Source organism: Carlito syrichta, unplaced genomic scaffold (assembly GCF_000164805.1).
Source record: "Carlito syrichta isolate Samal-C Ts95f unplaced genomic scaffold, Tarsius_syrichta-2.0.1 Scaffold315835, whole genome shotgun sequence".
NCBI classification, from domain to species: Eukaryota; Metazoa; Chordata; class Mammalia; order Primates; family Tarsiidae; genus Carlito; species Carlito syrichta.
The window spans coordinates 182854-206396 of NW_007259931.1; the positions used below are offsets into that span (position 1 = coordinate 182854).

The window sequence follows — 23543 nt, forward strand, 5'->3', positions numbered from 1 at the left end:
TTGTGGATGTATGTTGTCATTTCTTTTGAGTATGTACCTAGAAGTGGAGTTGCTGAGTCATTTGAAAAATCTATGTTTAATTTTTTGAGGGACTGTCAAACTTTCTTCCAAAGCAGCTGCACAATTTTGTATTCTTACGAGCCATGCATGGAGGGTTCAGTTTCTCCACATCCTTGCCAATGTTTATTATTGTTTGACTTTGATTATAGCCATCCTAGTAGGTATGAAGTGACATCACTGCGGTTTTAATTTGCATTTTCCTATGACTAATGATGTTAAGTGTCTTTTCATGTGCTCATTATCCATTTGTATATCATCACTGGAAAAATATCTGCTCAATTCTTTGTCCACATTTAAATTGGGTTATGTGTCTTTTTACTGTTGAATTGCAATAGTTCTTTATATTGTAGGGGCCAAGAAAGAACGCTTTCCCCTTCACTTTCTGAAGGCTTGCTGCAAATTAATCGAAAAAGGCAGATTAATAGGAGAAAAAGGCATACAAATTTATTTTAACGTAGCACAGTGGAAGTGCAGGAGAATGATTACCCAGTAACCCAAAGCGGTACACATGCATATATATTCTTCTTCACAGGGGAAATTGGATGAGATGAGAGCAGACAGTGTTTTGCTGGGTGTTTAATTTTTAGTCTGTGATATGAGTTTTAATCCTCTCTGGTTAATGAAATTTCATTGAAGGTAATTGTGTTTCTCTTTGGTAGGATCAGTTTCTAGATAAAGAAAGGAACTTCAGAGAACAGCTTCATCCTGTGTTTTGGGGGAGTCAGACAACTGAAGGGGATGGGTGGGTGATCAGAGACCTTGAGGCTGCTTCATATCAAAGCATCCTATTTGGGTGTAACATTTTCTGAGCTTCAACAATATATTCAGAATACTAGACCTGTATCAGATATAAGATTTGTCAATATTTGCTCTCATCCAGTGACTTGTCTTTTTATTTTCTTGGTAGTGTACATCAAAGCACAAATTTTTAGAATTTTAATGAAATCCAATTTATCTATTTTTTTCTTTGATTGTACTTTTAGGGTCATATCTAAGAAATTGTTGCTTAATTTAAGATCATGGTGATTTATACCTATGCTTTCTTCTAAGAGTCTTATAGTTTTAGCTCTTACAGTTAGGTCTTAATCCATCTTGAGTTAAATTTTGTATATGGTATGAGGTAAGGGGTCAGATTTCATTCTTTTGCACATGTGGCTATCCAATTATCCCAGCACCATTTTTTTAAAAGATTACTCCCCCCTCAACACACACACAGCATTGAACTGTCTTGCACTCTTGTTAAATTCAATGTATGGGTTAATTTCTGGACTCTTAATTCTATTCCAGGATCTATATGTCTGTCCTTATGTCAGGACCACATGCTGTAGCTTCAGTTTTGAAACTGGGAAATGTGAGTCCTTCAACTTCTTTCTTATTTTTCAAGATTGTTTTGGCTGTTATGGATGCTTTACATTTCCATATGAATTTTAAAATCAGTTTATCAATTTCTGTTTAAAAAAAAAAAACAGTCTCTGAAATTTTGATAGGGATTTTATTAAACCTAAAAAGCAATTTGGGGAGTGTTGCCATCCTCCAATCTTTCCATTTATGTAGATCTTCTTTAATTTATTTCAACAATATTTTATAGTTTTCAGTGCAAAAGTTTCACTTCTTTTGTTAAATTTATTCCTAAATATTTTTTGGATGTTATTGTAAGTGGAATTGATTTCTTAATTTCATTTTGTATTGTCCATCTCTAGCTTATAGAAATGCAATTGATTTTTATATGTTGATCTTGTATTTTTGTAGATTCCTTAGAGTTTTCTATACATAAATATATTTTCCCCCATTAGCCATAGTTTCCTTTAATGCTTTTTGTTTTGTTTTGTTTTGTTTTGTTTTGTTGAGTCAGGGTCTCACTGTCACTCAGGCTGGAGTGCAGTGGCACTGTCGCTCACTGCAGCCTCAATCTCCTGGGCTAAGATGATCCTTCTCCCTCAGGCGAGTAGCTGGGACTAAAAGTGCTCACCACTACACCCGGCTGATTTTTAAATTTTTTATAGAGATGAGATTTCACTATGTTGTGTTCGAACTCTAAGGCTCAATCAATCCTCTCGCTTTAGCCTCCCAAAATTCTGGGATTACAGGCACGAGCCACCATACCCAGCTATATCTGTCATGTTTAACATAGCCGATTTAAGTCTTTGTAAATAAATCTAATGGTTCTGCTTCTCAGGGACAGTTTTTATTGAGTGCTTTTTTTTCCCACTGCATATGGAACATATTTTCTTATTTTTTCACTTGCCTCATAATTTTTTGTTGAAATTGTACATTTAAAATAATATAACATACCAACTCTGGAAATCAGATGTTGTTGTTACTGGTTTTTTTTTTTTGAGTTGGAGTCTCACTCTGTCGCCCAGACTGGAGTGCAGTGGCCACCCCGGCCACCTCAGCCTCAACCTGCTGGGCTCCGGCGATCCTTCCGCCTAAGCCTTCCAAGTAGCTGGAACTACAGGCGCGCGCTACCACGCCCGGCTGATTTTTTGATTTATTGTAGAGATGAGGTCTCGCCAAGTTGCCCAGGCAGGTCTCGAACCTGCGTGTTGTTACTGTTTATTGTTGTTTGGCTGGCGACTTTTCTGAACTAATTCTAGGAAGTGTGTATTCTTTGTTGTGTGTGGCCACTGAAGTCTCTCACCTGTTAGTTTAGTGATGAGTTAAGAATTCCACAGAGATTTCCTTAGATGACTAGAAACCATAAGACTCCCAGTCTTTGCCAAGAAGTTCTGTGTGTGTTGTAGGGGATACCTTCAACATTCAGCCAAGCACCTTGCAATTCTATCTTAGCCTTCATTTCCTGCTTGAGCAGAGGCTCAAGGTTGACCAGAGGTAAGGGTCTTCCCAGGTATTTCCTCAGTGTAAGCACAGCCTTGGATGTCTGCATAGCCCTACACATTTGTGTGGCTTTCTAGAGTCCCAGGAATATGTAGAATTTTGTGAAGTCCCCCTGTGGCCATCCCATTTCCCTGCTTTTCCTTTTAAGTTGTTTGGTTAGCCTATTGCCTGTCCCACCTGTTATCCACCACCTCAGACTCTGATTGTTTTCAACACATGTTCCGGGGGAAAGGACTAGTGAGCACTGGATAAGCTCTGAGTCAACCTTGCAAGAGGTAGGGTGATCAGACTGGTCAAATCATGACAATTCTCTGAGAATGGAGCTTTGAAGAGCTCTAAGCTCTCAGTGGCTGCTAGACTTTTCACTGTGTTCACAGGTTTTTTTGCAGGCTGTTACATTTCAAGGTTGCTGTGCTGCTGGGGAGGGTGGGTATGGGAATACAGCAAGTTAAAATGCCACAAAGCTCACTGTTCTTATCAAGATTCAGCTGTTTTTCCTGAATAAATGTCCCAAGATTGCTGCCTTTGGCTAATTTCCAAAGTTCTGAAAAAAGTTGATTCTGACATTTTTGTTAATGTTCTTAGTGTTTTTATGGAGAGAATTTTTAGGGTCCTTACTTTGCCATTTTTGCTGATGTCCTAGAATATAATTTTAATGGAGATTTTCGAACCTGTAGAAGTACTCTGTGCAGCACGACATGACTAGCACATGTGGCTACTGAACCCTCGAAATGTGGCTGGTGCAAATTGAGATGTGCTCTAAGTGTAAAACACACACTGGATTCCAAAGTCTTAATATTATACAAATTAAAATCTCTTCTTAACAACTTTTACTCTGCATATATTTTGAAATGATAGTGGTCTAATATAATACCATGTATTGTTAAGCTGGACCAAGTGGCTCATGCCTGTAATCCCAGCACTTTAGGGTTCTGAGGCAGGAGGATTGCTTGAGTCCAGGAGTTCGAGACCAGCCAGGGCAACATAGATTCCATCTCTCTAAAAACTTTTTTAGAAAATTAAAATTGCCGGGCTCGGTGGCTCAGCCTGTAATCCCGCGCCTCTGGGAGGCTGAGGTGAGTGGATTGCCTGAGCCCTCGGATTCGAGACCCGCCTGGGCAGCAAGACCTCATCTCTACAATAAATCAAAAATCAGCCGGGCGTGGTAGTGCATGCCTGTAATTCCAGCTACTTGGAAGGCTGAGGCGGAAGGATTGCCGGAGCCCAGCAGGTCGAGGCTGCGGTGGCCAGGAGCGGCCAATGCACTCCAGTCTGGGTGACAGAGTGAGACTCCAACTCAAAAAAAAAAAAAAAATTAAAATTAACCAGGCATGGTGGTACGTGTCTACGGTCCCAGCTACTCAGGAGGCTGAGGAGGGAAGATCACTTGAGTCCAGACAATCAAGGTTGCAGTAAGCCCTGATCATGCCAGCCTGGGCAACAAAGCAAGACCCTTTCTTTTTTTTTTTTTTTTAAGAAAGCAGGGTTTATTGAGAGGACAGAAAAGCTCCCAAGATCTTGTCTTTTTTTAAAAAGTGTAAAATTAATTTTGCTTTCTGTTAAATCTTTTTAAATGTATGTGGTAAGCAGAATTACAAGATGATCACCAATGAGTCATGTCTTTGTGGCTGCCAGAAAATTTTAAATTATTTATGTGGCTGTCAATATATTTCTTTTGGACAGTGTTGCTCTAGAAGGAAAAGAATACAAAGGAAGCTATTAATCTGGTCAAATAAAAAATTAAATCTACTATAAATTAGGAGAAAACAGCAAAAAGTATAATAAACAGAAAATATCAAACATCATTATAGGAATGAGACTAAACCTACTTGTTCATTAGCTTCTACACAGTGGAATACTCTGTAAATATTGACAAGATGGGGCATTGTCTTAAACTGGTTCCTGGGCAACAGAATCTGAGATGGAGGTTTGTAAGCTAGAGTTTTACTAGGAAAGACCCTCAGGTACAACATCCGTGAGGGAGTAAGGACTGCAGGAGGGAACAGAAGTTGAACTGAGATGCAGTTGGAAGAGGGGTTTCAGCTGATCCCACAGGACACTTGAGTTGGGAAGGCTTTTAAAAGCGAAGACTGAGCCTTTATATTCTTGGACGTGAATCCTTGGACGTGAACTGTTGGACGTGAATCATTGGACGTGAACTGTTCTCTGGGAAAAGGTGTAAACTTGGCCAAGGCAACTCCTGGGGAAGGACTTAGCTGGGATTCATCATCAATCAACTTTCTGACAGCTGGAGAATGAGTGCCCAACTTTTTGGTTCTGGTTATATTAGATTCTCTGCAGCAGGATCTGGGAGTGCACACACCATTCACTATAGAAATTGTCTGCCATATAATAAGTGAAAAGAAACAGATTATAGATACAATATATGTCAAGCATTAAAATATATGTTTCTCTATAGGCATTAGGAAGGTTAGAAAAGGTGCACATCAAATCATGATCAGATGCTCCTCTGGAGAGAGTGAGGGGAAGGGTTGTCACTGACTGGAATGAGGGAAAATATGGAATATCACATATTCTAGTTTTTTTTTTACACTGATAATATATTACCAGAAAAAAACAGAAGTCTGGAAACTGATAAGAGATTTCCAGTATAGGCATGCCCTATGGTGATCAACTGTGGGTTGGGTTGAAAACCTCAGGATTAGAATTGCTTTCTGAGTTTCGCCTCCAACATGTCCCTAGATTCTACAAATAGACAACAACCCCAGGCAGTTCTGACATTAAAGAGAATGATGCCACTGCCATTGAATTCCTCCAAGGTTATATAGCATCTGCCTCATAATACAAACTTCATCTTTTTAAAGTCACATATCTGCTTATTTTATCTGACTGAGTTATTCCAGTGACTTTCCTGATATTTATGTCATGTCAGTGAAGTTTCTTCTCCACATTGGTTTTCTTGATCACCTAATTAAAGTTAGTGGGCAGTGTCTACTTTCATCCTAAAAGAATCATGAGACCTTTTCGAGGCAGGAGAAGGCACAGAATCTTCCACCACCTTGTTGGTGGGGCTTTGTTTTCATTGTTCATAAGTTAGAGTGACAATTATTTAATAACCAGGGTAATAATAGGCACCAGCCCATTAGAATGCACACAGGCCCTTGGGGAAGTTGGAAGTTATCAGGCAACCAGTGTGAAAGCAGTTCAATACTGTAACAGGTTGATATGTATCCACCAACCAGCGGCTCTGACCACAAGTACAAATGCATTCACATGGGGGGCAAGAGGCGGGTCAGTGAGGCTTGTTGGGTGAATGAGTGGCTCCAGATCCAACCTGGCCTGACGACCCATTGGACTTCACCTCTAGAACATGTCCGCTGGGTAGGAAAGATGCCACAAATCCATTCGGCTGTGACTCGCCCACTTCTTCCCAGGAGCCAGCCTGAGCCACAAGCATTTATCTATGGGCTTATCACAGCACTTCACTTCAGAGACAATGAAGGCATGTGAAATAAAGGAAGAGCGGCCCCCCCTTGATGGAAAGTCCATGTGTGTTCTGCAGTCTTCTCCAAACCACCAGGAGTGGGAGGCAGGAAAAGGATGGTGGGTTTTTTATTACACTCTGAAATGCCACCAGACTTGTGGTAAATTGAAACATTGTCTTAAGGAATTATAGGTATTTCCAGGCAGGAGAAATATGAGATCTGTTTGATCACAGTAATGTTGACTTTAATTTTAACTAGTATTCCTTGGACAAAATGTAAAACCAATGTGGACAAATGGATGCTCTAAAACACCTAACTGCCGGCAGGGTGTTGAAGGCTTGGAACATGCTGCTACTTTTTAATTTAAATGTAAAGACTTGCACAAGTCTTCTCTCTTTGTGTCTTGTTTGACCTCTGCCATTAGGCCCCTACAAACCCCAAATCAGATGATGAGACTCTCCAAAGTTTAACCTCCCCACTGGGTACAACCTCCACACTGGGTGTAACCCTCCCCACTGAGTTCCATCATCCTCCCTGGGTACCCATCTCTTCACCAGATACCATCCTCCTTCCTGAGTAAATGCCTCCTCACTGGGTACAACTTCCCCCTGAGTACAATCTCTTCACTGGGTAAACCTCCCCACTGAGTACCATCCTTATTCCTAACAGCCTCCTCACTGGAGGCTGGGTATAACCTCCTCACTAGGCACAACCCCCACACTGAAGATAACTTCTTTACTGAATACAACCTCTCCACTGGGTACAACCTCCTCACTGGGTACAACTTCCATCCTGAGTACAACCTCCTCAGTGGGTACAACCTCTCCCTGGGTACCATCTTCCTTCCCAACAGCCTCCTCACTGGGTATAACCTCCCTCTAAGTATAGTCTCCCCACTAAATACCACCTCCTCACTGGATACCAACCCCACCCCACCCCAGCATACCAAACTCCCTACTGGGTACCATCCTCCTTCCTAGTAACCTGCTCATCCTGACCTGGTACAAACTCCACCCTGGGTTCCGTGCTCCTCCTCAAGTAACAATCTCCTCTTTGGGTACAACCTCCTCTTTGCGTACCACCCACCTTGCTGGGTGCTAATCTCACTGGAGGCCATTTTCTGCTAAAGACAAGTACTCTCTCCTGCTGCCTGAAAGAATGTTGCCCTGCCAACCGAGAGCAATAATCACTCATTCTGTATGGCCCTCAACAATTGACAGCACCTTCATTTCCAAGATCTCCTTTGAATCTCACCACCACCCCAGGAGGAAGTGAGAGTGGCATTCTCCATCTTACAGAGGAGGAAGTGGAGACTCACAAGAGTAAACAACTCCATTCATGTCCCTCTCTTCTTACTCAAATACGCTGTTCTTTTAACAGTGCTATGCTGCACCATCTCCCACAGGGTGTCAACTTCTGTGCTAACTGGCTCAACCTGAAGAGGGGAGGCCTATGTGCACACCCCATGCTGCTCTCACAGTCCAGAACACAGATTGTGGTTCTCTGGGTGTCTACTTGGGACGACATGGGAGGCTGTGGGCACCTGGAAGATGTCGCCCTGCTGCTCTCTACCTACCTTTCAAGTATGGTGAGAAGATAAAGAGATGATGTAGGTCAAGAATGGTTTGTCATGCCTGGCACAACAAATGCTGTATGGGTCTAATACAGAAGGATATTCTGGGAGAAAAGGCTCCTCTCCTCCCAAGGCAGCACTTTTATGCCAAGGCCAGTTAACTGACTAGTTCCACCTCTTGCTTGGCATTAAGCCTGGGGGCTTGTCCAAATAATTTCCTTCACAATGCACTGTGCCTCCCATGAGGTCTCCACGTCTGTGTAAACTCATTCTAAACCTGAGGAGGACCAGGCATGTGCCTGTACCACATGCTGCGCTCACATTCCAGAGCTCTTACGTCTGCACAGCAGGGAGAGGACTTGTACCACCGTGTGCAAAGAGGACTCCCAGGCCAACATCCGGCCGGCCTGGCATGGAAGCCCATTCAGTCACTGCCAAAGAGACTACCACTGAGCTCGACTCCAGGAATAACAATAGGATGAGTCCAGCCTCACTGAAGTTGTACAAGACGAATGTCCTTGACCCCAAAGCATTGCTGGGGTCTTAAGTTCCCAGTGCTCTCACAGAAGTTTACATATATAAGTACTCAGCAGTTTCAGATGATGTATCAGAATATAACACAGGTTCATATGGAAGGAGGTGTGCTTGACATACTAAGCAAGGTATTACTATATAGGTATTATAAGTAGAAGGAGATGAGGGAAGCTGATGAATCGTTTTGTTTTTAAAGATCCATAATCTGAACAAGTTTGAGAATCGTTGGTGGGAGTAGGGGATAACCAGCTGATCCCCAAATTCCTGATCCTCTTTCAGGAGTCAAAGCTTGGCTCACTAAGATTGCATCTGGGAAACAACCACCTCTTTGTTCTTGAGCTTAACCTCAGAAGACTTCTGGAATCTAGTGGGATCAGAATTGGAAGGGGCCTTGGCAAGTTTTCTTTAGGTGAAAAAACAAAAGCAAAAATAACAAAACAGCTCCCTCACCCCCACCAAAAAAAAAAAGATCCAGGGAGATTTTCCCCCCCTTTCTTTCTGCTTCCTTTCCTTTGACTGTTTTATCAACCACTGCAGTGGGTGGCATTTGAGCTACTGGTGTTTTTCTACTTAGAGGAGCAAGAAAATTCCATTAACTGAAGAGTATAATAATATGGTTGACTGCCCCACACGGGAAAGGCATTCGGCATACTTGTTTTCTGTGTCGCTTTCCGGACTCTGAGGTCTAGACTCTCTGGCTCCTGTCCCTTGGTTGTCCGGGTCTTTGGGGGTGTGACTCCCACCCACAGGGAAAGTACAGTGTGTGCTCATGGGGAGCTCAGGGATGGGGGAAGAGAAAGAGGATGGGAGCGATTTGTCAGGTGCACCATTTCCTTTTCAAGAAACAATAAAGAAAATAATCCAGGCATAAATCTGTACTAGTGCTCATGCTGAGGACCCCAGAAATGCAATTGGGGTCCGGAATCATCTAGAAAGGACCCACAAACTGATTCCTACCAATCCCTTACCCTTTGGAGTGAATGACCCCAGGCTTCCTGTTATTTATTTTTGTATTTTTTAAAGGAAGGTCAGTGCTTATACTATAAGTGTAAAATGGTACAACCACTTGGGAAAACCGGAAGTTTCTTATAAATATACACCGACTCTATGCCCCAGAAATTCTGTTCCTAGGCATATTTGCCCAAGAGAAATGAAACCATATGTCCACACAAAGACTTATATAAGAATGTTCCCGGCAACTGTATTCAAAATAGCCCCAAATAGCAAACAACCACCGTGCGTTAAGAGGTGAATGGATAAACAGATAGTGGTAAAAATTATATTTGTTTCTTATTGTCACTGTAACAAATTATCACAAATTTAAAACAGGACAGATTCACTGTTTTTTCTTACAGTTCTAGAGGTCCAAAGTCTGAATTCAGCTTCTCTAGGCTGAAGTCAAGGTATTGGCAGGGCTGGATTCTTCTAGAGGCTCTAGAGGAGAATCCATTTCCTTGCCTTTCCAGCTTCTAGTGGCCTCCTGTGCTCTGAGGCTTCTGCACTCTGATCTCTGCCTCTATGGACACGTTTTCTATTCCTCTTCTGCAGTGAAACCTCTCTGTGCCTCCCTCTTTCTTGTGATTATGTTTAGGGTCTACCTGGATCATCTGAACTAATCTCCCCATCTTAATATTTTTATTTAATCACACCTCCAAAGTATCTTTCACAACGTAACATTCACAGGTCCTGAAGATTAGGACCTGGATGTCTTTGAAGTCATTATTCAGCCTACCATGGAAATATCCTTCCTAGGAATACAAAGGAATGAGCTATGATATACAAAACAACATGGATGGATCTCAGAAACAGTATGTGGAGCCAAAGAAGTCAGACCAAAAAAAGGACATTGAATAATTCCATTAATATGAAGTACTAGAACAGCTAAAACTAATCTTTGTTGATAGAAATCAGAACAGTGGTTGTCTGGGGGCAGGTAATTTACTGAAAAGGGACACAAAGAACTTTCTGGGGTGATGGAAATAGTTTCTCTCTTGATTCTGTTGATGAGAAAGTTGATTACAGGGGTGTATACATTTATCAAAACTCAGAACTTTACACTTTAGAGCTGTGTATTTCATTGTAACTTTTTCTTCAATGGAAAAGGGTGGGGGGGAAGTAAACAACAGCAAATAAAAGAGAGAAAAGGAGGAAGAGGAGAAAGAAGAGAAAGGAGAAAAAGGAGGAGGAGCAGAATGAGGGGCAGGGGGAAAAAAACAAGGCCAAGTCTGTTTGGGGAACACATTTCACCTTTTCCTCCCTCTTCACGGAAGGAGCTTAGACACAGGAGGGAGGACCTGCAATCTAACCTGCTTGAGTTCAGCTCTTCCCCAGCCTCTTCTAGCATTTAAGGCACCTAAAGCCATTAGCTTACCTTAGATAAATTTACAAGACAAGACCCCCAATGAGAAGCCTGAAATATATTGAACACTTCCCTCCTCCCACTAGACATGAGAAAATAATCATATATTTAATATATCTACTGTTTTTACTTTTCACACTCCCTTCTAGAATTCACACATATTGCTGCATGTTTTTTAAGTTGTTATCATGGCAGAGGGATCATTTATCTTCTGCCTTTTTCATTTAACGTCATATAGAAACATTTTCCCATTTTGCTAGAGAGGCTTCATAAATATCTTTTTTGATCATTGGGTAATATTTTACTGGATTGATTGATTTACTATCATTTCTTTCTTATTGGACACAGGTTATTTCTTTTTATTCCCCCCATGGAAAAATAATAGAGAACTGACTATCTTCATGCACATGCTTTTGTTCTTTTTTTTTTTTGAATAACTTAAAAGTTAATATTTAAATAAATCAAGAAAGGAAAAGGAAGCAGCCAAGAAACTTCTAGCACAGAATTTAGAGCTCAAGGTACCAGAATCATCTGGTCTAAAGCCCTAACTTTACAGAAGAGGAAACTAAAGCCAGGGCATGTTTGAATCGACATGTCCAAGGCCACAGTGCAGCTAAGCTGCAGATCTAAGACTCAAACTCAGGACTTCTGACTGATGCAGTACTCTCTAATTCAAACACAATAAGCATAAGCCAGGCTCTCTGCCTCACCTGCATAGTATATGTCAAAAGGAATTTCTCCAGTCTAACTTTGTCATAGAATTGTGACTCCAAGGTCAATTGTAAGAGACTCAAACTAAAAAGATCAGTTGGTCAGAGCCCATAGTGTTAGCATGAGATCGATTTTAAGCTATGTTTAGCTCAGCTGAAAGATAAATACTTCATCTGGAAAATGGAGAGAAAAGTCTTTTCTCTGCATTTGTGTGTTTGGGAGATGCTCTGAGTATATCTGAGTTCAAATGAAGGATTGCTGACTCTCCACTATCTTCATTAATAGCAGGAAGCCCTGTCATAGATCATGTAAAACAGAAACTAATCTGAATATAATTTGCAATATGCTTTACATAATTTTCTGGTAGGGGATTCACCTTCTTAATTATGTTTATCATAAAACTTGGGTTTTAGAATATTCATCAATGGAATGTAAGGAGGGGATACATCTATATAACATGCTGAAAGGAGGAAAACCACTATTTACAATACTCCCGTTTCATGCCACGTAATTAACTACACTTTACATACACTCTCTTGTGTTATTATTATACTCAATAGGTAGGAATCTGAGACTCAGATGGTTTAAATAATTTTCCCAAGATCACATTGAATTAGAGTCATAAAGTCAGAATTCCATTCCAACACTGTCTAAACCCCACTTCTTTAAAATTCTACCATGAAGATTAGATCAAACTTTATTCAACAAATATTTATGTCCCATGCATGTATAAAACCTGTTTGCTGGGTAACAAGGGTATAAAAATAAATAAGAAGTTTGGGTGTGGTGACTTTCAACTGTAATCCCAGCACTTTGGGAGGCCAAGGCAAGAGGATTGCTTGAGCCCAGGAGATTGAGACCAGGGGGCAACATAGCAAGACCTTATCTCTACAATAAAGTCAAAAAAATTAGTCAGGCATGGTGGCACATGCCTATAGTCCCAGCTACTTGGGAGGCAGAGGCCAGAGAATTGCCTGAGCCCGGGAGGTTGAGGCTGCATGAGCTGTGATTGAGTCACTGCACTCCAGCCAATGAGACCCCCAACAAAAAAATAAATAAGAGAAATATCTTCCTTTGGTAATGTATAATCTAACAGACGAAGATAGAAACAATCATATATATTAGGTCCTACATGAATATTTAATAAATTAGGGAATGAAGCTTTAGAAAGAGGTTTGTAAAGCAGGTCACATTTATATGGCAAATGACAAACTGTTTAACATGCCAATTAGCACAGTCATTTTCTTGATGATCTCTTACAGAATGTAAACTTTATGCAAATATTTAATCCTACCCTAACTCTGAGATTAAAAAGTATTTTGATTCCCATTTCCCAATGGAGTTGCAAAAAAAGATCAAACAAGGCCGGGTGCAGTGGCTCACTCCTATAATCTCTGCACACTTTGGGAAGCTAGTGGGAGGATTGCTTGAGCCCAGGAGTTCAAGACCAACCTAGGCAACAAGAGGTATCTCTTCTCAAAAAAAAAAAAAATTAATAATACTATATTGTATGCTCTAAGTGAGTCATTGCTAAGTGAGTTGATCTTCAATATTCTCACTACACACACACACACACACACACACACACACACACAACATTGTAGCTACGTGAGATTATAGATATGTTGTTAGGTATTTAAGATAGAGAGAGACACAGAAAGATGACAGCAAGAGAGAGATCTCATTGACACCTTATAGCTACTGCAGTCTCCTCTCTCCCTACATAGCCAGCTTTTGGGAAAGAGTTGCCTAGACTCAGTCACCATTTCTCCCCTGTCATTAGCTCTGATGTCCTCCCCTGTCCAGGTGTCCCTCGCTGCTAAACTGAAGCTGCATTCAACAGTTTTTTTCTTCTTCTTTTTTTATTTGTCACTACATTTGAGAGTACCTTCTCTTCCTTTATTAGTTTGCTAGGACTGCCAAACAAATGACCACTGTGCGTAGATTAGTACAGCAGAAACCTTCTGTCACAGCTCTGGAGACTAGAAGTCTGAAATCAAGGTATCAGCAGGGTCATGCTCCCTAGGATGTCTCTGTGGGAGGAGTCTTCCCTGCCTCTTCCTAGTTCTCGGTGGTTGCCCACCATCCTCGACGTTCCTTAGGTTGTGGCTGCATCACTTCAGTCTCTCCCTTGTCTTCACATGGCTTTCTTCTCTGTGTCCAAATTTCCTTCTTCTTATAAGAACACTGGTCACTGGATCAGGGCCCACCCTAATCTCCCATTACCTCATCTTTACTTGATTACATCTGCAAAGACCCTATATCCAAATAAAGTCACATTCACAGGTACCAGAGGTTAGGACTTCAGCATATTGTTTTGGGAACACATTTCCAACTCACAACACTGTCACATCTAACTTTACCTGGCAAGCCTTTCTCTCCTGGTCTTTCTTAGACCTCTCTGAAATCTTTTTTTCTCATTTTCCTTCATGGTCTTCTCTCCCACTGTCCACCCTTTCGTCATTAGTGTCTCTCAGGGATGTTCCCAACCCCCTTCTTTTCTCTCTTAGCTGGAAAATCTCAACCACCCATGCTTTCAATTATCATTTTTAGATGAACCTCTACACAAAAATGCTCACAAAATGTATTCATTTTAAAAGTCCACAATGAAAACTTACCATCTTCATCCTAAACTTGCTTCTTCTGCTGTCTCCCTCATGTCCATGAATGGCACCACCACCACGAAGGCTCTTGAATCTACTTTTACCCTGACCACTGAGCCTTCCCTTCCCTTCATTTTCCACTGCCAATAAACCAGCAAGGCCTGTCCATTCTAACACCTCTACCCATTGCCATAGTCCTAGTTCAGGTCATCCTCACCTTGCACAAAGACTATTGAAAAAGCTTCCTCACGGTTCCTCTGTCCCCAACTCTGCAGAAACTCAGATCTTATCATCACTTCCATATTAAATACTTCAGTCATCCTTATAACCTTCACAATGAAGTCCACACTCTTGAACTTGGCTTACAAGGCCTTCATGGTCTGGCTCTACCTACCTCCCCAGTCTCATCTCTCCATATTCTGCCCTCTAGTCAAACCAAGCCACCTGTACTTTGCCTCATGGACTTTGCTTATGGTCTTTCCTCTCCCAGAATATTCTTTCCTTCCCTCTTGTCTGCCCAAGTCACACTTACATTTCAAATCCATTTATTCAAGAAATACATGTTGAGTGCCTGCTCTGTGTCATGAACTATTTTAGGCACTGAGGATGCAGGAGGAAACAAAACAGAGAAAAATATCTGACCTTATGAGTATATGTGCTGGTTGAGGGAAACAGACAAGAAATATCAGCAAGTAAACACAAAGAATGTGTCAGATGGTGATAAGTGCCTTAAAGAAAAATAAAGCAGGAAGGTGGGGGTTAAGTTTTAAAATAAGCTGGGCATGAGAGTCCCAGACATTTAAGTTTGGCCTGGCCATCATGCTGGAAGCCTTCTGGAAATTTTCAAAGTCCAACTTAAGTACCATTTTTATAGTCTTCTGTGGACCCTATATTACCCATCATAGCACTCATGACACTTAAGAATATTTTTCTGTTTACTTGTATCAACTGCAAACTTTGTGAGGACAGAGACTGAGACTGTTATTCATTGTCTATCACCAGCTCCTTGTAGATATTCATTATATGTTTGTTGAACAAAGAAATGAACTGGCAACTTACATTATTTACAAATTATATAAAAATTGTATATAGTGTTTATGGTAATGTCCTGTGTTACAAACCACTTTCTCATTCACAGTCTCATTTGAGAAAGCCAGGCAGATTGTCCCCTTTTAACAGATATTCAGAAAGGTTACGTTTCTTGCCCAGGATGTCACAATAAGAAAACCTCACTCAATCCCAGTTCTCATCTCTGCAGCCCCAGAGTGCTTTCTAGAAAACCGCTCTGCCTCTCCACATGGTGTGTGAAAACACAAACTACTAGCCCAAGGTCATTAGTTATCTTCAGCTGATGTGTATTCAGTGTTTACTGTTCCTCCCTGGGTTTCCATAGTCTCATCTCCTCAGGAAGCTTTCACCAAGCACTAAAGTCAACAGGTAAATCAAAGGCAAAACCTTCTGGAATTTCTTGAGGTCACCACTCCATGGCTTGCCTGTGTTCTCATACTAGTTTTCAAAACATTTCCTGCCCTTCTCCAAGTCCACTTTTAGCAGATCCATCATTCAGATAACCACAGAGTGGTGATCAATTGAATTACTTTCCTCTCTAGCATTTTGGAGCCAATGTTGCCTTTTCAATGCATTAATTTTAAAATGTGGGGTTCACAAAAGCTGCAGCAGAACAGCAGGCAGGAGCCGTTGGCAATCATTAATATCCTCTATTCATTGCCTGCCCCCCAATTGATAAAGCATCACTCCATTTGGACAAGAAGAGCCAAAAAGGGGGCGGGGCAGGAAAACTCGCTGTAGAACAGAAGCTCTCCTATGCTGTTTCCAAATGCCAGGTACCCTTCAAGCAATCGTTGAAAGGTATTATTATCATACGAAATATTCAGAAAAACTATTAACTGCTGTGCAACACACAATTTTTTTCCCCTCATGTATGCAAAGACTTGAAGCTAAAGCCATCATCTGAGATCTTTCTACATGGAAGCATATTGATCCTGGACTCAAAACCACATTGAACTGGTCCCATTAGCCTGGTCAGGTCCTGCAGGATTTGCAGAAGTGACCTAAGCTACCTCCCCGATCAAGGTGAAGTTCACTGCCAAAGTGGTGGCGCTGCTCTTGGTAGTTTTCCACTCACTACTCACAAGTTCTTACCCTCTTTGGCTCTTTGTCACTTGGCCCTATAAAAACACCCACTGCAGGGAACTTGAACGCTTGCTTATGCCATCCACCCACCAAATGGCATGTGAGGAAGAGGGTTAGAAGTTCACATACTCTTCTCCTTTGTTTTCTTGTGTTTCCTTCTGCATAAGCAACTCTCTCCAGGCCAATGGATTTTGGATAGATGGCTTTCTTTCATCCTCCCCTTCTCAAGAGTTAAATATGTTGAAGAACAGTTTCTAAGATGAGCAGGCACAGACCAAAAAAGTAAGCCTGGGTGATTTGAAAAGAGCTGCTTTGTGACGGAGGGGCTGATTTCCACCCTGCAATACTTTTTTTGCACATAAATACATACTGCAAAGGGCAAATACCTTTATCTTTCTGGGAAAAAATGGTTTTCTCAGGAAGACTGGAAATTCTCCTGTAAGTGTCAACATTTAGGAAGAAATCTAATAACTAGGAAATAACCAATTAGATCATCAGTTCTCACCTCCGTGGCTGCTCCTCTCTGAAGCATGTGCAGCTCAAGTTTGACACAGTCAGCTTTCAGGAAGGAGGCAGCAACCCTTCAATTCCTCCCCACTCTTTCAACTCAGATGGTTCAAACAGCTGGACTGCTTTGAAAAAAATGACTTTAATCATGACAAAAACATATTACTTGCAACACAAAACAGACAGAAATGAAAATCGTTTTCTGTGATAGTTTTTCCTTTTGGTTTCTGAAAAGTGAGGAGCATTTTTAATTAAAAAAAAAATTGTCTTAGGACACTCATTCGACACAGATGGGAGAAGACAGCTATTAAAATAAATTACAAAATGGGAAACGGCACCACTATAATTCTCTGATTTTTTTTTTAAGAAGTGCCTTTTTCCAGAAACTTTTTTGACATCTAATAAAAGCAGAATGTTTGAAGTCATGAGTGATTTTCAGAAAGGTATCCCTTTGCCTCTGGTTACCAACAAAAACAAATGACTAAGATACATCTGAATAAAATCAAGATCTGGACCTAACTGAATCACCTTTCTTTTCAGCTAGAGATTAATTCAGTAAGCTATGCTGACTCATCATTACTGGTGATTATGGGCCAGAGTATGTGGAAGCATAAGTTTCATCACCAACTGGGAAATATGGAATGTGGTTAGGAAATGCCTTACAATTGAACAGTGCTGAGTTCAGATCTGAACTGAATCATTTCCTGGTTGTATTCTCTTGAGAAAGTTACTCAAATTCTAACTCAAACACTAACCTGAGAAAGTGACCATAAGATGGGAATAATAATACTTTTCCATCCATCACACGGCTGTCAAGAGGATTCAAAGATAAAATGTTTAGAGATACAAAATGCTTAGTATGGCACCTGGTAGCTTTCAATCAATCATTGAAAGGCATTATTACCATATGGAAACTATTAACTGCTGCATGACATACGTGATTCTTTCCTCATATGTGCAAGGGCTTGAAGCTAAAGCCATGTTTGTGATCTTCCCACATGGAAGCATATTGATCGTAGACTCAGAACCAGATTGAACAATATTCAGATTGCAAACTTTCACCGTGTCAGGTCACATGGAATGGTTCTCAGGGACCCTGGAAAGGGATTGAATTATATCCTTCCCACCAAATTCATATGTCGAAGCCCTAACACCCAATGTGTTTGTATTTGGAGACAGAGCAGTAAAGAAGTAATTAAGACATATGGGTAGGATCCTAATCCAGTAGAATTAGTTGCCTCATAAGAAGAGAAAGATCTCTCTCTCTCTCTCTCTCTCTCTCTCTCTCTCTCTCTCTCATTTTTTTAAGTTAAGTAACTTTCATGAGGAATAAAAATTTATCTCCCAATGGAGAATTATAATTTGTACAGCAGTCAGTTGGAGAATACATTTTGTTGCACAATTCTAACCTGTAGCTAGGTTTGAGTAAGAAAGCAATTTCGATGATTTTTATAGGAAACTACCTTGGAACCAGAAGGCTTAGTTTTCTCCTGAAAGACATTTCTGCAAATGGTTTACAAGCTTAAAGACAGATGTTATCACCAGTTATTAAAATAATAGTTTCCCCGGGGAAATAGGCAGTACCCCAAAAGAGATAAAAATGTAGACAGAGGATGAATAAACCCTGAAATGTTCTAGTAATTTCTGTGGGAACAGCTCTCCCTCCTTGCCAGCTCTAGTCAAAACAAGGTGCTATACTGTCTCTGAACCTTACAAGGGTGGCCACTATGGGATAGCGGCAAAGGCACTGGCTGGAATTCAGGAGATCTGGGTTTAAATTCATATACTCGACAGATGTTTATTGAGGATCTATTACGCATTATGGTGAAGTAGCAAAGAACTGAATCTAGAGCCAGTATGAGAGCAAGTCATGCTGTACTCTTTGCCAGGGCCATGTAGTCTTGGGCAAGTCCATCGATCTTCCCCTTCCTCGGTCTCTCAAGATGGATGGGATGGACTGAGGACAGCACCTGCACTTGTCATAGTGCCTTTATGTGCTTGTGGTTATCATTACTGCTGCCTAGCCTAGAGTCTCGCCCCAGTACTAGAATTAACAACCCCCTTTCTGCCATTTTGTAGCTCTGTGACCTTCAGCAAAACATTTAACTTGCTTTTGTTTCCTCTTCTGCAAAATGGAGACGACAGTGCCTGCCTCAAAGAATTACAGGACTAAGCGAAATAAAATATGCAAAGTGCATGGTAGAAGATAGTTGCACAGGGAATACTTTTTTTTTTTTACTTGTGTCTTCTTCCCACAGTGCTTTATTTTTCAACGTGAAGAGTCCTTCTCAGTGTGCAGATAAGCCCTGGTAGTGCTCCTTCGAGAGAGGCTGTCGTGCTCTTTCTACATGGACTTTCTTCCACAGACTATCTGGGTTCAGGGTCTTACACACACAGTACATAGTAACAGTTGAAGTGATTACACAAATCAAACTTTTTCTATCAGAGGCCGGATAGTAAATATTTTTGGCTTTGTGGGTCACACAGTCTCTGTCACAGCTACTCAACTCTGCTGATGTGGTGTGAAAGCAGTTTTAGGTGATCCATACATGCATGAGGAGGGCTGTGTTCTTGATCACACTTTTTTTTACAAAACAGGCAAGGGGCCAGATTTGGCCTGTGAGCTGTACTTTGCTGGTCTCAATCTAGATTCAGCTACTCAACAAATACACTATGCGCCTCCTATGTAACAGGCACCCTTCTAGGCACTGAGAGTATGGCTATAAACAAAATGAAGCCCTGGCCATAATGGAACTCACATTATGTTATAAAGGCATTTGTTATCGTCTGTTTCCCACACCAAAGAGACCAAGTGAAGGCAGTTTTTCAAAAAGAGAAGCTGGATGTGGTAGCTCATGCCTGTAATCCTTGGACTTTGGAAGGCCAAGGCAGAAGAATCACTTGAGCCCAGGAGTTCAAGACCACCCTGGGCAATGTAGTGAGACCTCATCTGTGCAAAAAAAAAAAAAGAAAGAAAGAAAGAAATTAGCCAGGCATGGTGGCATGTGCCTGTAGTCCCAGCTACTTGGAATCTGAAGTGGAAGGATCACCTGAGTCCAGGAGGCTGAGGCTATGGTGAGCCTTGATCATGCCACTGCGCTTCAGACTGAGCAACAGAGGTGAGATCCTGTCTCAAAAAAAAAAGAATATTTATTTGTGTGGAATACCACTAAATTTTGAGTATAAGCCAAGGACTAAGTACTGGCCCTTGAAGATCACTGGGTGATCTTAATGAGAGCAGCTTCAGTGGAATGGTGAGGACAGGCCGGAGGTGGCCAAAACAGGAAGCATAGCTATGAGGAGGTAGCTGGAGAGGGATTCAGACTGGAGGGAAGAGGTTATTGTGCTGTTTTAAGATGGAGAGATTAGAGCTCGTTTTCATGAAGAAGAATCCAGAAGAGGCACAGCTGGATGTCACGATGTAGGAGAGAGAATGGTTGACAAGAGGACACGGGTTCCTCAGCCCCCAACCCCATGCCTCGGTGAAGTACTCTCCTCTGCAGTTCATTCCTGGGAGCAAGAAGGAAGGCAGGGCCAAGGGACACAGATGCAATTCTGGGAGAATTAATCCATTCTCTTCCAAGTGCTTGTATTTTCTCACTAAAATCAGAAGCATGTCATCACATGAGAATGAGCAAGGGAAGAAGGTCTGAGTAAAGATGAGAACATTTGAAACAACAATCTCTGAGGATAAGAAACTTCACCGCATAGATACTTGGTCATCCTCCAGCCAGCCTACAGAATGGGTCCTTTGGGTTGGATGTCTACTTCTGTTGCAATCAGCTGAGTCCAAGGGATGGCCTTAGGGACATGAAGCCTGTACCATTCTCTCAGCATAACTGTCCAATTCCTCTTAGCCAGTAAAGGATTATATGTTGGATGGGGTAGTTTTCCTAGAATGACCTAGAGGCATCAACCCCTAAAAAGGGCTGAGGGAGGGGATATTTACCTGAGGTTGGGTCTGGGCAGATCCACTTAGCATCAGATGTCTTTGGTTTCTCACATGACAATGAAGTCCATAAGTTGTATCATATTCAGAGTGTCCAAGATTCAGTGCTGCTGGTTGTGCCCTATTCTTAAAGCTTCTTGTACACCACTGTGTCCCCTTCGCCTGTATTGGAAGGCAATTTTGCACTACCACCTAATCAACTGTTGATATGCATCAGGAATTGTGCTAATAGTTCTTAAAATATATTATTTGATTCATTCCAGAAGTTGCTTTCTGAGGGAAGATGCATGTAAGTGTACTCTTTATGAAATTCCACCATGGTTTACTGTGGCCAGGGCCAGAAAGTACAGAAGGTAATGCTGCAGCCCATCAATCTCATCTTCAGATACTTGCAAAACAGATCCAGGGTTCAGGTGTGGCTTTATGAGCAAGTTAATATGAGGATAGAGGGCTGTATCATTGTCTTTGATGAGTATATGAACCTTGTATTAGATAATGCAGAAGAGATTCATTCTAAAACAAAGTCAAGAAAACAACTGGGTTGGATCATGCTAAAGGAGATTATATTACCCTGCTATAAAGTATATCCAACTAGAAATGATCAATGAAGTGAGAAATTTTTGAAAATGCGGTATAGTTTGGTGTCTTTTGTTTGGAGTATATTTCTTTTTTGTTTTTTTTTTTGAGTTGGAATCTCACTCTGTCGCCCAGACTGGAGTGCAGTGGCCACACCCGGCCACTGCAGCCTCGACCTGCTGGGTTCCAGCGATCCTTCCACCTCAGCCTTTCGAGTAGCCAGAATTACAGGCGCGTGTTACCACGCCCGGCTAATTTTTTTATTTTTATTGTAGAGATGAGGTCTTGCCTGCCCAGGCGGGTCTCGAACCCGCAGGCTCAGGTAATCCACTCACCTCAGCCTCCCAAAGGCTCGGGAGTAAAGGCTGAGCCACCAAGCCTGGCTAGCTGGAGTATATTTCTAAAATATTTGTTCATATTGTTTTGATTACCCTTATACGATTACAAGATGACAACAAATGCTGTGGGATTGGTCTTAATTAGAAATATATATATATATGTATATATACATATATATATGTATATATACACACCTATATATATATTATATCACATTATTCTTAAAACAATCCCGTGAGCCAGGCGTGGTGGCTCACACCTGTAATCCTAGCACTTTGGGAGGTGGAGGCGAGAAGATTGCCTGAGCCCAGGGTTTCAAGACCAGCCTGGGCAACTTGTGAGACTTCATCTCTACAATAAATAAATAAAAATTAGCCAGGTGTGGTGGCATGCGCCTGTGGCTCCCGCTACTCAGAAGGCTAAAGCAGAAGGATCATCTGAGCCCAGCAAGTCAAGGCTGCAGTGGTTGTGAGTGTGCCTGGGTAGCAGAGTGAGACTCTGACTCAAAAAAGAAAGGAAGGAAGGAAGGAAGGAAGGAAGGAAGGAAGGAAGGAAGGAAGGAGAAAGAAAAGAAAAGAAAAAGGAACAAGCCAATGGTTGGTACAACAGTACAACATGTTACAAATGAAGCCTCTAAAGTTGAGAAATGTGAAGCAGTATGTCCAAGGTCATATAGCAAATCCTATCACTAGGTCCATCAGACCTCAGAGTCCATACTCTCAACCACTAGAATAGACTGAAAATTCCTCTGATTCAGTTAAATGTTGGGTTTGATCTCAAGGAACAGAAACTCCCCAAATACTGACTTAAAGAAACAAGGGGCTTTGTTTTTCTCATGTAAAGAACTCCATTGGTAAGCTCAGGACTGTACATCAACTGCACACTGCCATCTAGAATTGACATTTCTTCTAGTTAATCTGCTTCCCTGTTCTTAGTTTGTGCCTTACTACTCATGGCCACCTCTTGACTACAAAATGGTGACTTTACTTCCAGCATTGTATCAGAATTCCAGGCAGGAAAAAAGGAGGGAAAGATGATAAAAGGCACATGCCAATTTATTTCCCACAACCCAATTATTTTTGTTTTCTGTCTTCTTCTAAAGAGACTTCCTAGCAGCCCCACCCTGAAACACTAAGTCTCACTGCTATAGTATCAACCTTGGCTACAAGGGAGCTGAGAAATATACAATCTTAGCTGAGTATATTTCTACCCCAAAGAAAGTTGTTCTGCCATACTTCCCATTGTTTTTCTATCAATCCCTTTGACAACACTGCTGAGGCAATATGCACTCTATAAGGTTAGAAGAGCCACATGGTTAATGTTACTGGAACGTGTCTATGAGTGCAAAGTGTGCTTGTGTCACAGACAAGCTTCTGCTCATCATCTTAAGGGAAACACTAAACTTCTTCAGAACAACCAATGCACCCACAAGTAGCAGTGTTCAAGGACTTCACTTCCCAGAAAAGTCTAATCGTTGACATTTATCTTCCAGAACTTTACAAAGGGGGCCAGGCACACTTCTATCTAGAATTCATTGCACCTCTACACTTGGGAGCTGGAAAGATCCCTATTTACTATGAGGAAGAGATCAAAGAATTTATGCCTCTAATGAAAAAAATACTCTTAATTCAGCATGCACGTGTGTCCAGGGAGCTAACCCCAATGGGATTAATGGTAATAAAAGACTATGGGAACATCAGGAGCAACCAGATCTGACTGCTTACATGGGGGTGGGACTCTAGGCTGCTTTTCATTAGTATATTAATTCAAATACCCATTGTGATCGGTCACCAAAGGGCACTCTGGCCTTGCCTAGTTCACCTTTTTTTATGTTTTTTGTTTTTGAGTTGGAGTCTCACTCTGTCGCCCAGACTGGAGTGCAATGGCACGCTCC

General features: G+C 41.4%; 1 pseudogene; it reads left to right on the forward strand.

Annotated features, from left to right (window-relative positions):
* Window positions 1-21051: 21051 nt before the first annotated feature.
* LOC110594514 lies at window positions 21052-21329 on the forward strand (annotated as a pseudogene).
* Window positions 21330-23543: the final 2214 nt, after the last annotated feature.